Raw genomic sequence first — 12703 nt, forward strand, 5'->3', positions numbered from 1 at the left:
ACCATCCCACCAACCAACCAACCCGTAATCCACCATCCCACCAACCAACCAACCCGTAATCCACCATCCCACCAACCAACCAACCCGTAATCCACGATCCCACCAACCAACCCGTAATCCAGCATCCCACCAAACAACCACAAAAACTCATTATCATCAGGTCGATGTCGACTGATCACAGCCCTCTAGGACAGGGTCAAACTGCCCCTGGGTTTCTAAGACTGTAACTCTTTATGGGAGTAGAAAGCCTCCTCTTTCTCCCTGGGAGGGCTTTTCAAACTGCCGACTTTGCTGTCAGCAGCCCAGTCGGTAACCATGGTGCCACACAGGCTCCTAGCGGGATCTAAATCGGTCTTGGAGTTCTTGGACAGTGCTCGGCTACTAACCAAAAGGTTGGAGGTTTGAGTCGACCTAGAGGTGTCTCTGAAGAAAGTCCTGGCGATCTACTTCTGAAACATCAGCCACTTGAAAGCCCTGTGAACCACAGTCTGACTATTCAAAGTCCACGGGTCAGACCACGGTTGTGTGTGTGAGACTTATTTCATATATTTTAATGTCTGTCTTGTTCACTTTGGGATCCCAGAGCAAAGCCTGACACACAGGGATGACCCAAGAGTCCGGTCAGACAGCAGACCAACCTAGCAGACCAATTGGGATGGGGAACAGCCTAGAGATTCCTCTTGGTATTCTGCAATGGACGCCATGGGAGGGGCTGGAGTCAGACGGAGAGCCCTGGGTTGAAACACTGACTGAGAAAAGCGTGCAAAGGTTCCCTGGTGGTGTAGCATGGGCTGCAACAGGAAGGTCAGCAGTTCAAAATCCCTTCGAGGGAGAAAGATGAGGCTTTCTTCTCCCGTGAAGAGTTACCGTCTTGGAAACCCTGAATGGCTGTGTGTTTTTTTTTGGTTTTTTGATTTTTGGTAAACCGTGCAAACTTGAACTGCACCCCTCACATCTCTGACATGTTTCCTATTCTCTAATACTGGGTTAATAAGGGTACCCCAGGCCTGTAACAGTGCCTGATGTATATGCTAGGCTCTCAATGGCTAAAATAACTTGTCCAACACTTGTAGAAGAATTAAGTGTAAATTGTCTCAAGTTTCTTAACTTCTCTATACAGTGAACCCTCGCCACTTCGTGCTTCGACTTCCACGGCTTCACTCTATCGCGGTTTTTGCGTAACAGCGCATGCTCTGTCATTACTGCCACTGATTGGCTCATACTGTACACACTTGACGCCATAAATAATATAATAAATAATAAATGATAATTGTAACATCCAAAATGTTTTACTGTATTTTCCCTTTTTCGTTTAATAAATTGGGTAATACGAGTGTAATGGTGACTAAAGGGTGTTTTTTCATGTCCTCTATGCTCTAACTACGAAAATATTTGATTTACTAATAAGGAATCCTACTTCGCGGAATTTCATTTATCACGGTAGGGTCTAGAACCGATTAACCGCGATAAACGAGGGTTCACTGTACCTCTGTTTTTTCATATAGGAAATTACTATTATTTTGTCAATTGTATAATAATTATTATGATTATCCATAAATCAATTACTCTATGTCTTAGGATAGTTGTGACACTTTAAAGAGATGATCCATGCAGTACACAGATGCCAGAGTCTGACCGGAGTACGTGCTCCATCAAGGTTAACTGTATTGTTACCTGCTGTCCTTGATGTCATCCCACACCTCCTCTCGTCTGCAGGCATTAGTGCCCCATGCATCAAACCTCTTCAACATTCAGCTATCTAAATTCAGAGAGGATATATTCAAGGTCGTACTTTGGCTCTCTTGGACTTGTTTTCATTTTCTACAGCTCCAAGTTGAACCCGCCTGTGAGCAATTGATAGTCCGTCCCACAGCCAGCCCCCGCCTTTGTTCTAAGGAATGATTCTGAGCTTCTTCAGCCATCTCTTTCCACAGATGTAGTCCATTTGATTCCTGTATATTCCAATGGTGAGTTCCACGTGTGCAGCCGCCATTTATGTGGCTGAAAAATTCTTTCTAATTGATGACCTCAAACGACCTTTCTAAGGACACAGGGAGAAAGATGGCACTCTGGAAACCCACAGGGGCAGTCCTGGCGTGTCTTCTAGGGTCACTCTGAGTGGAAATGGACTTGATGGCAGTGAGTGCGAGAAAGGGATTGATTTTCCATCAATCGATCCTTCTTTGCTTCCAATTTTCACAGCCCCATCACCATGTTGTCAGAAGGACCCTGGAAAAGAGCATCCTTCTTGGTAAAGCAGAAGGTCAGCCCCAAAGAGAAAGCATTCAAGGTGGTAGATTGATCCCGTGGCTGCCACCATGGCTCCAACACAGCAATGGGTAGGAGCATGGCACAGGACCAGGCCGGGTGTTGGTTCCGTTGTTCATAGGATCAAAGTGAGTTGGAACCAACTTGCTGGTACCTAATCAGAGCATCATCACCATCATCCCTAACACGCGTTCAGTGGTTCCAAGTGCACGAGTCCTCTGTAGGTGAGTGGTGGCTGGAGTTGCATATGCAGTATGGCTGAGTCATAAGCAGCTGATTATGAGCAAAGGATGAGCTTAGCTCTGGCCGGGCGCCTTTGTTTTAGAGCTGGTGCTGTGTTGGCACCATCTGGTGCCAGCTGTCAGCTACTGCATCCAGCACTCAAAGCTCTTCCTGGCTGCGTTTTTTGACCTCAAGAACTGCCCTGTGCATTTCCTTAACGGTGGTTCTCAACCTTCCCAATACGGCGAACCCTTCGTACAATTCCTTATGTTGTGGTTGACCCCCCAACCATAAAATTATTTTCGTCGCTACTTCATAACTGTAATTTTGCTACTGTTCTGAATCAGACGACCCCTATGAAAGGGTCATTCGACCTCCAAAGGGGTCGAGACCCACTGGTTGAGAACCACTGCCTTAGGCGATGTACCTGAAGACAGAGCAGAGAGAATATATTTGAGAGAGAATTCAAGAAGGCGGATTTAACAGCACTTTGAGATCAGTGAATGTTCATCAAGGAAGGAGATGAGATTTGTCTAAGACTGCTTCTCAACTGGAGACAGTTTTGCCCTAGCTCCAGGAGCCATTTGGAGACATTTGGGGTTCTCACACCTGGGGAACATGCAACTGGCACCAAAGAGCATTCTAAGCATTCTACAATGCACACCCCTTCCTCCAACAACGAGTGTCTGGTCTCAAATGTCAATCGTGCCGAGGTCAAGCAGTATGTCAAGTGCCAAGCTCGAAGATGCCTCTCAATAGTGCAGCTCCCCCCTGCTGGAATACCTGCTTGGGCTTCATTTCCATTCAGACCGATGTCAGTTAAAATGGTTACCTTTTAAAGACCTTAGCATTTCCCCGGGGATCCATCTCCCAGAGTTTGTTTTCTTTCTGCAGGAGGCTTCTTTTTCTGCAGAACTTCCTGAGCCTACTTCCAGGGAACTAGCCCAAGGCCTACCACAAACTCGAAACTGCTTCACCTTTGAAAATTCACGCTCCATTATCTTGTTTTCTGACGACACTTCCCAATCAACCCAGCGCTCACACTCTTGCTCTCAGAACATCCCATGGAAAACGCTAGTCCCTGACTCAGGTGGCTGTGAGCCAGGCTCACCGTCCTGTCTGGAATCAGCTCTCCTGATTCCCCTGGCCCTCCCGTTGCCACCCGTGCTGGTGTTTTCCAGGCCTCATTTTGCCTTGTGCCTAGCAGATCTCTCGAACCTTTAGGCACAGTGGGGCCAGAACTGTGTGTCTTGAACTTGAGTTCGGCTCCCTATTCAGTGCGGTCTGCTTAGGATCCTAATTCTCTTCCACAGTTGGGGGGAGGACATCTGTTCTCTGCCCTGGGGAGTAGGAGAACACTCTTCTCTAATGATGGCCCCACCACTCCCGCCCTCAAACAAGACCTGGATTTGGCTGAGAGAAGAGAGAAGTTTGAATTCCTGTCATATGTCTAGGGTTAATATTATTGTGGTGGGTTTTTTTTCTTCACTCTTTTATGGTAGAATTCTGAAACATTTCATAGTGCTTCATCTTCCCCTGGATCAAAAGCACATTCTTTAATAGAAAGTCCCAAGCAGGTTCTGGTGGCAAAGACTGAGCCCTCCCCGTTAATAGAGGGAAGATGAATAGCTAGCTGTTGGTTGCGAAAATATGTGAGACAAATTGCCCAAAACTTACATTTCCTCTTCCACTAGATTGAACGTTGGCTTTAAAGCTTCTGTAAACTGTGTAACACTTCCCAAGTCTGAGAAGTTGAAGGGCTCTTGTAAAATAATAATGGAAGGCTTTGAAGTAAAAATCATGTGAATTTTGAAACATTCTCTCGTGGTTCCATTAAATTCTGCTGCCATGGGCCCAATATCTGCCACTAGAGTGCCTTCCTAGTCCAGCCACTTGCTTTAAATAGCTTATTTCATCCTTTATTTGCCTTTCTGCATCTTCCTATCCAGTTTTTAAGTTTCTATTCACTTCCAGTTCTTCTTTTAACATCTCGGAGTCTTCCCTCCATTCCTTCAGGACAGCCCACTAGCTCATGATCAGAGACATTGCTGGCCCGGTCTAGCTTTGCCTGGCGAGCCCGAACCTCACCCACCCCACCCCGTCTGCTACCCCAGCCCCCCAAAACCCAACCAAACCCATTGCCATTAAGTCAGTTCTGACTCAACTGACCCAACAAGACCAAACAGAAAAACTCCCTATTTCTGAGGCTGTAAATCTTTATGGGAGCAGATAGCCTCATCTTTCTCCATGGATGGGTTTGAACTGCCGACCTAGCGGTAAGCAGCCCTCCACTTAACCAGCTGTGCAGCACCTCTAAAGAAGGAGCGGTGTCCCTTGTGTATTCACTGAGAAACCAGCACACGCTAAATGCTGCACAGAGCCCATAGCCTTCTGGCTCCGGGTGAGACTCTACATGTTTCTGCCCTAGAGCTCATGTATGAACTGTGTATGATGAAGGCATAGAAATTGCCCTATGAAAAATTAAGTGTTATGGATTTATACTTAAGATCTACAATCTCTAACAGACCCCATCAAGGGTCCACATCCAGGGGCTTCCTGCACAGAGATAATAAGAAAGGAGCGCTGTCAGGAGGATACAGGTCTGGAGGCAGGAAGCGGGATCTGTACTGTGGCCGTTAAATGGGCTCAAAGGTGAACAGTTGCATCTAAAACCGAAGTTACCTCTGTGTCATGAAAAGGCCTGGAAGGAGACCAGTCGGGGACCGTGAGGTGTGAGCCTAAGTCAGCCCCGTTATGAGTGTGTTTGTGCATCATTCCTCTCTGCTCTCAGTCTCTGTACATGGCCACTCTGCAGAGTGGCCTTCCTGGAATCTCAGAATGGGATCTTGTTTGCAGCTGTAGCTACTGAAGGAGCTGTCATACTGGAGCAGGTTGGACCCTTACTCCCATGTGACTCTTATCCCTACAAGAAGAGATGAAGAGGGACAGAGGCAGAAACCTAGGGAGAATGCCTGCGGCAACAGAGGCAAAGATTGGAGTGATGTGTCTACCAGTCAAGGAAAGCTGGGCTTGTCTGAAGCTGTACGTTATCAGTAGCTAAGGTAAACACATAAGCGATAGTTAATGTTTACTATGCCAACCTGGCCAATAAACACATGTGGGGCTATTTGAAAGGTGGAGAGATAGATGGCTCGGTGAGCCTCACCTTTCTAGTTCTCAGGTCTCTTGCTTTGTGATGGTCAGACCAGGGTGCAGCTGCCTTAGCCAGTTCCCTGCTTCCCCAAGAAGAAGCCACATGGACCTATCCCGATGCAGCCCTGGGTGCTGGAGCAGCCGTGTGGAGACCCCTGCCAGCACTGAGATGCTTACACATTCACTGATTCAGCTTTCCTCGTGCAGTTGGCGTCATTGCGTGTGTTTTGTAAGATGGAGGAGGACTTTGTGGATTGCTGTCGGACATACGGGTTAATATTGGATTTGTGGGCTTGGGCAGCACTGGGTTGGGATGTTTTCTTGATGTGCACTTACTCTTTATATAAAACTCTCTTTTATACATATGAGTTTCTGTGGATTTGTTTCTCTAAAGTACCCAGACTAGCACAACATAAGACATGTCCTCCCCCTTGAGCTTTCAGAGAACATACCTGAGCCAGCATCTTGAGTTTAGACTTAGAACATGTGAGAGGTTATATTTAGGCCATCCAATGCATGGACATTTGTTTCCTAGGAAGTAGATGTAACCGTCAAGCCAGGGTCTCCACCTCCAGACTCTCATTTATCCCCGTCTCCTCAACACCTTGAATCATAAGCAGGTCCCTCCGAAACTACCTCACGGTGTCATCCTCTCATTGGCCAACGTGCCTCAGGTAGTGTTGTTGTTATGAGGTACCTTCGGATCTTTCCTGACTCATAGCAACTCCATGGCCAACAGACAAAACACCGCCGGGCCCTGCGTCGTCCTCACCGTTGTTTGAGCCCATTGTTGCAGCCACTGCGTCAACCCGTGTTGCGTGGGGTCACCTTCTTTTTCTTTAGTGTGTCTTTTAAGCAGGGAGGTTTGTTGTTGCACAGATGGAAGGAGAGGCCTGCCCATGCTTAGGGACATCCACGATGTGAAGTTAAAAAAAATCACGCCAAGTGGGGCCTTCATCATGCCGATGCTTTCTTCTGTTCCTTCTGTTTCTTTCTCAATGTCAGCAACTTATTCCTCCATTTCTTCGGGACTTCAAGTCTCGAGAGGTTGGCTGTGCTGCCTGCCCACAAGCACCATGTTCTTGGCGGCTGATGGGGCCACTTGAAGAAGGTCCTGTGGCGCCAACCAGCCGGGTCATCCGTCTGTCTCGGGGAGTGCTTCCGCAGGAAGCCTCTCACATTGACAGAGACGCAAGGCCCGTAGTGTTGCCCTCCTGTGCATGGTAAGCGCCTTCCAGACGTTGCAGACTGGGTGTGCAAAGCCACAGACCGTGACGAGGCAGGAGATGCCAAACGGCCTGCACTAACTGCTCTGCGTGCTTCACCGCTTCAGGCTGGTGATGCTGCAGGTGATGGGCTCCAAGGGGCCCGGGTCCTTCACCGCCAGCCAGCCCTGCGGGCTTCATGCCGACAGTGTCTCCCAAAGCACAGCTCTTCTTCGCCGATCTCTCATCCTGCAGTTTGGTCACAGATTTCTTCTCCACTCCCAGAACGATGATGTCTCCTCCCCAATGCCAACCACGGTGGCTCCCGGCTGCAGCACCTCCTGTGTGCGCCCCATTTGGAAGGGGTGACCGTCAGGTGAGGGCCTGGCTGTGGCTCATGGCTAGGTGCAGTATGGCCTACTTTGGAGACTCCCTGATGTCCACTGTCCACTGGGGAGACCTAGGGTCTGCCTCTTTTTCATTAACCCTTTGTTTTACCAAGCATGATGACCTTCTCCAGGGACTAATCCCTTCTATGATATAGTACATGTGGGGGGGAATCATGTATCTTTATCTTTTTTTCACCTCAGAAAGATATAAACCATGTGCCCAGGAAGGCAAGGGGTCCTGGGGACCCCGTGATCAACTGCTTCTTTCTGATGAGCCCCTCATGTTGTCCTGTGTGAAGCTTTCTCAAGCACAGAGTCACTTACTGTTGTGCTGTGGAGCTGTGGCCATCGTTTCCTCTATCATCTGACATAGTCTTGGCCAAATGAGGACTGCCGTGAAGTAGAGGGGCCTGTGGAATGAGAACCAAGTATTTCTGGTAAATCTCTGGTTGTCTTTCAGCACTCCCTGCTCTAACTCTTCTCCTGAACTGCGCTTCTCTCAGCAGGCTGTAGTCATCTCAGGGAGGGGTCAGAAGTTGAGTCTCCCCACGCCTTATAACATTCCCCAGAAAATACTGAGTTTTTTTGGTGTTGTTGTTATTCGTAGGCCTCTGCTCGTCCAACAAGTAGAAGGGAATTTCCACTTCTGCTCATTTCGTGTTAGACCCCATGCCTCTAGATCAGTGGTTCTCAACCTGTGGATCGTGACCCCTTTGGGGGTCGAACAACCCTTGCATAGGGGTCGCCCAATTCATAACAGTAGCAAAAAGACAGTGTTGAGGAAGCAATGAAAATAATTTTATGGCTGGGGGTCACCACAACATGAGGAACTGTATGAAAGGGTCACAGCATCAGGAAGGTTAAGAACCACTGCTCTAGAAGGTCAAGTTTATTTAAAACTGTATAATTGGTATCCCAGTGGTGACTCAAAATTAAAATTTCTCTCTCATGCTTTCTTGGATCATATCCAGTAATCAACCACACCCCCCTTACTAGTAAGATTGGTTATCCCAGTCAATATGATACCTCACATCTCTACCTGTTGTATGAGGATGCTGGGTGAGCCGGCTCAACTTGCAACTGAATGGAACCGTTTCCTGTTGAAGTGTTTGTTTCCTTGAAAACTAAGATCATTCCCCAAAGTAGACTAAAATTCAGACTCCACTTGTCACATGGTCTTCATAAGCCTTCGTTCTGACCAGCAGAACCAGAGTGGCATTTTGTGGCTAAATCCAGTATCTAATAATCTAAGCTCTTTCCTCCCCAGTGCACAGCCAGCCTAATCATTGGTTCTAGGTCTTTCTGGAGAAAGCCTGGAGGAAAGTTGACAATATACTTTCGTAGGAACCAGAAACACAGGGCATCCAGGGCAGATGATCCCTTCAGGACCAGTGCTGAGAGTGGCGATACCAGGAGGGTGGAGGGAAGGAAAGGTAGAAAGGGGGAGCTGATTATAAGGATCACATATAACCTCCTCCCTGGGGGACAGACAACAGAAAAGTGGGTGAAGGGAGACATTGGACAGTGTAAGATATGACAATGTAATAATAATTTATAAATTATCAAGGGTTAATGAGGAAGGTGGGAACGGGTAGAGAGGGGAAAAATGAGGAGCTGATACCAAGGGCTCAAGTAGAAAGCAAATGTTTTGAGAATGATGAGGGCAACAAATGTACAAAGGTGCTTGGCATACAATGGATGTATGTATGGATTGTGATAAGAGTTGTATAAATTTTTTTAAAAAAGAAAGAAAAACTAAATAAACTGAAAATTAAAAAAATAAAACCTTTAATCATGAATTATAAAATATATACATATACATGCAGAGTCCTTCCTTAAAGAGAGTCAGCTTCCCCCGCCCCCAAAAAAAAGAGAGAGTCAGCTTCCCCCAACCAGGGACTCTGGGTCTTTGAACTGGCTCAAGTCTGAGAACTGAGGGAGAGGCTTTGAACCCCACTGTGCAGACTTGATTCGAGTTACTGGTTTTTTTTTCCAATGACACCTACTACTTACTTATCAATGAGCCCATTATTTGACATTTCCCATTACGACAATAGTGGGGTTTTTTTTTAATCTACTGGCTATTTTGTGCATTATCTATGTACATCTAGTAGTGAGGAGCACGGAGGTGCCAAGTGAGAGTAACACTGTCTGTGATGGTTAAGGCTAAGTGTCAACTTGATTGGGCCATGATTCTCAGTGGTTTGGCAGTTAGGTGAAAATAGAAGATGATAACATCAGATCACAAATTCTGAGGATGGTTACATCAGTGCATAGCTACTATGGTCCCATCGCTATATAACTACCAGATCTCACCATTACATAACTGCCAGATAGCCCACTTTCACTTGACATTGATTTCCCCGTAACAACTTGGTCTTTGGAACTTAACCATGTTGACAAGAGAGGATTGGGTGTATGTAGAAAAAGGTCGACTTTCCTCCCGAACCTACTTCCTCTGACTGAGAAGGTGCAGTGCGAGGGTCCCAAGAGGATCAAAGATTTGCCACAGAGAAATAGGATCCAGAATAGGGGGCTAGAAATCTGTTACTACTGTCTTGCACAGTGGAGTATCACAAGGGAGGATTTCAACTTCTGACTGGTTTGTGAACCAAATCCATTCACCTGACTCCAAGCAGGCAGGTAGATCATCTTCCTGGGTGGGTGGGGCAGGGGGAGAATGCCTTCGAAGTTGACTGCCTGCAGTCCTTTCCAGCCAGCCCCTCTTCACTTGCCTGCCTCGGTGTTTCCTTGATGGAGGTCAACTTCCTGATGAGAGAACAGGGGCCATTATCATGGGTCCTGCCTTGACTGGCTTTCTGTAAAGGCCCTGGACCTATCTTCCTGCAGATTGTGCGTCAGCAGCAGCGCAGAAGAAAGAGGAAGAAGTGCCTGGTTTGGGTATTATTATTTCTGGGATGTCCCCATGAGAGATTGAAATTTGTGAACATCATTAGAGCTCATCCAGATAAGACAAGCAGAGCATCCCAGTTGCCGGCAGTGTCCTAAGAACCAAAGAAAATGACCAAGGCTCAGCTAGAACTGCGGAGATAGTAATATGCACAGAAAACAAGACAGAGCAAAACAAAGCAACAAAATAAAACAACGACAACAAAAAGAAAAGCTTGTAAATAGTTCAAGGTCTGTTTGTTGACCTTTACGAGTGCTCTCCGGGAATCACTGACATTCAACGATGTGGCTGTAAAGTTCACCCCGGGAGGAATGGCAGCTCCTGAACCCTGCTCAGAAGACCCTATATCAGGATGCGATGTTGGAGAACAATCGCAACCTGGTTTCCATTGAAATCCGGAAAGTTGGTGATCATAAGCTCGAACACTTGCAACATGAAAGATACATGGACAGACGGAGCGGTGCTATAAATGTGGGACAACCTTCATCGAGGAGTCCGAGCTCTACGAGCATCAGATCATTCATATACTAGATAAGACCTATGAATGCAGTCAGTGTGGGGAAAAATTGAATAAAATGTTCAAACTCAAAAAAAAGAAAAAAAGAAAAACGTCCGCCTGAGTAAGCTATTCTCTACCTAGGGGCTCCATGATCAATTAGCTGCCTTAACAGATCTCTGAAAACCAAAACACGAGGATGGTTATTCTGTTCCCGCATCCTACTATGATCATCCACTCCTCTTGAAACGGTCCATCGGAACGCTATTATTCCCTGTGAGGTCAGGGAGCTTATTTGTAAGGTGCCATCTACAACTGTCTCTGGCTTTGCTTTTCAGGAGCGCTTCCCTGGAAAGCTGATTGTGGTACATGGAGCATCATTTGGATCTTCCCAGGGGCATGGATAAGAGTGGCTGAGCAGATGGTACATGTCAATCCACTCTAAGAGTCCCATTTCCCTAAGCTTTAGGTCCTTAACATCTTTACCCCATTGAATGAGGCAGCCACTGAGTCCAGGCGTCAATAAATTAGCCAAGCAAGCAGTTCAATCCGCTTGCGGGTGCTCAAGTTAACTACAAGTGCTTGAATCCAACTGAGTGTGTTCCAATGGATAATCCCATGCCTATTTGAACTTAGACCTCGTCCTCTTTGGCCTAATGCCCTTTGCATTCATTTCTAGACGTACTGCCCAGCCTGCATAAAACAGCCTTCATTCACTCTGACCTTCCACTCAGGCCAACCACTAACAAGAAAGCAATTGGGTTTAGAACTTCCAAAATACCTGAGCGGAAATTAGAACTTAAAAAAAGTCCATCTAAACACCCAACAAACAGGGGGTTTCCCTCCTGGTTCAGACTGCTCCTTCCACTGGAGCAGCCTCCCATTTCTGACTGTCAGATTTTTCCTGGTTCCGGTGAGGACTCCAGTTCTCCCTAGACCTGGAAAGACTAGAAATAAAAGTGTCTAAGAGAGTTAACACTTCAAAGCAGTCACGTGGATCCTAGGAGACACATTTACAAACCGTTCCAAGGAGCAGGGGTCCCCAGGCTGAGCGTACTGAACTGTAGTTCCATCAGTGAAAAAGGAATCACCCTGAGAGCCTGATAAAAACGATGACTTCTCTTCAGAGACACGGGCATGAGTAATGTATCAGCCTCGGGTCACTCACTGCAACAAATGTACCCGCTAAGGCAAGGTGGCAGTCGCTGGAGAAGCTGTGCAGGAGGGAGAGGGTGTCTAGGGGAGTCTCAGGATTGTCTGTGTATTTTTTCTGGAAGCCTAAAGAGTTCTCTTGGCCTGTCTGCCGGAGCTGACCTTGGGAAAGCCGTTCGGGGGCAGACGTCGTGTCTTTGTGCAGTTGGACAGAGTGGGAAAAGAACCATGGAGAAACAGCCCAGCCCACTGGTGCCCTTTCATTGCTTTGGCTTTGGCTACGCAGCACTGGTTGCTTCTAGTGGGATCACTGGCTATGCAAAAGCAGGTAGGGTCCCAGCCCTCTCTGCTGGACTTCTCTTCAGGGGGGTTAGCCTGGTGCCTGTCAGCTCTCTCAAGATCCCAGGAACATTTGGGTTTTCCTAGCTACGTCTGGGACCTTGGCTGGCTTTATGGGAATGAGATTCTACAACTCCGGGAAATGTATGCCTGCAGGCTAAATTGCAGGTACCAGTTTGCTGATGGTTGCCCGAGTTGGAATCAATATGATCACTTGACACCCATTGTAGTCCTGTCCCAGCTGGAACTCAAGAGGAATGATTAAAAGTCTCCAGACTTCTACTATTTGTATTGTAAGAAAATTAAGTGTAAGACTTAAGCGTTTTCACATATTCTCTCATTTTACTTAAAAACAAAAGCACTGAACTTTTCCGGGGAAAATAAATAAATCCGTCTTTATTCTTACAGCCCGACAGAGGTGATTGTATGCCATCAAAGAGTCAAACCAAGCTCACTGCCATCAAGTCGACTGTAGGACAGTCCAACTGTCCCTGCGGGTTTCTGAAACCAACTCTCTGGGAGTGCAAAGCCCTGTCTTTCTCCCAGGGAAGCGACTGGTGGTTTCGAA

The 12703-nt window shown here is 47.0% G+C and overlaps 1 pseudogene; it reads left to right on the forward strand.

The window, feature by feature from the left end:
- Window positions 1-12024: 12024 nt before the first annotated feature.
- Window positions 12025-12353, forward strand: LOC101642477 (annotated as a pseudogene).
- The last annotated feature ends 350 nt before the right edge of the window (window positions 12354-12703 follow it).

This window comes from Echinops telfairi, unplaced genomic scaffold (assembly GCF_000313985.2).
Source record: "Echinops telfairi isolate 266 unplaced genomic scaffold, ASM31398v2 ScPeMD7_1713;HRSCAF=2227, whole genome shotgun sequence".
NCBI lineage: Eukaryota > Metazoa > Chordata > Mammalia > Afrosoricida > Tenrecidae > Echinops > Echinops telfairi.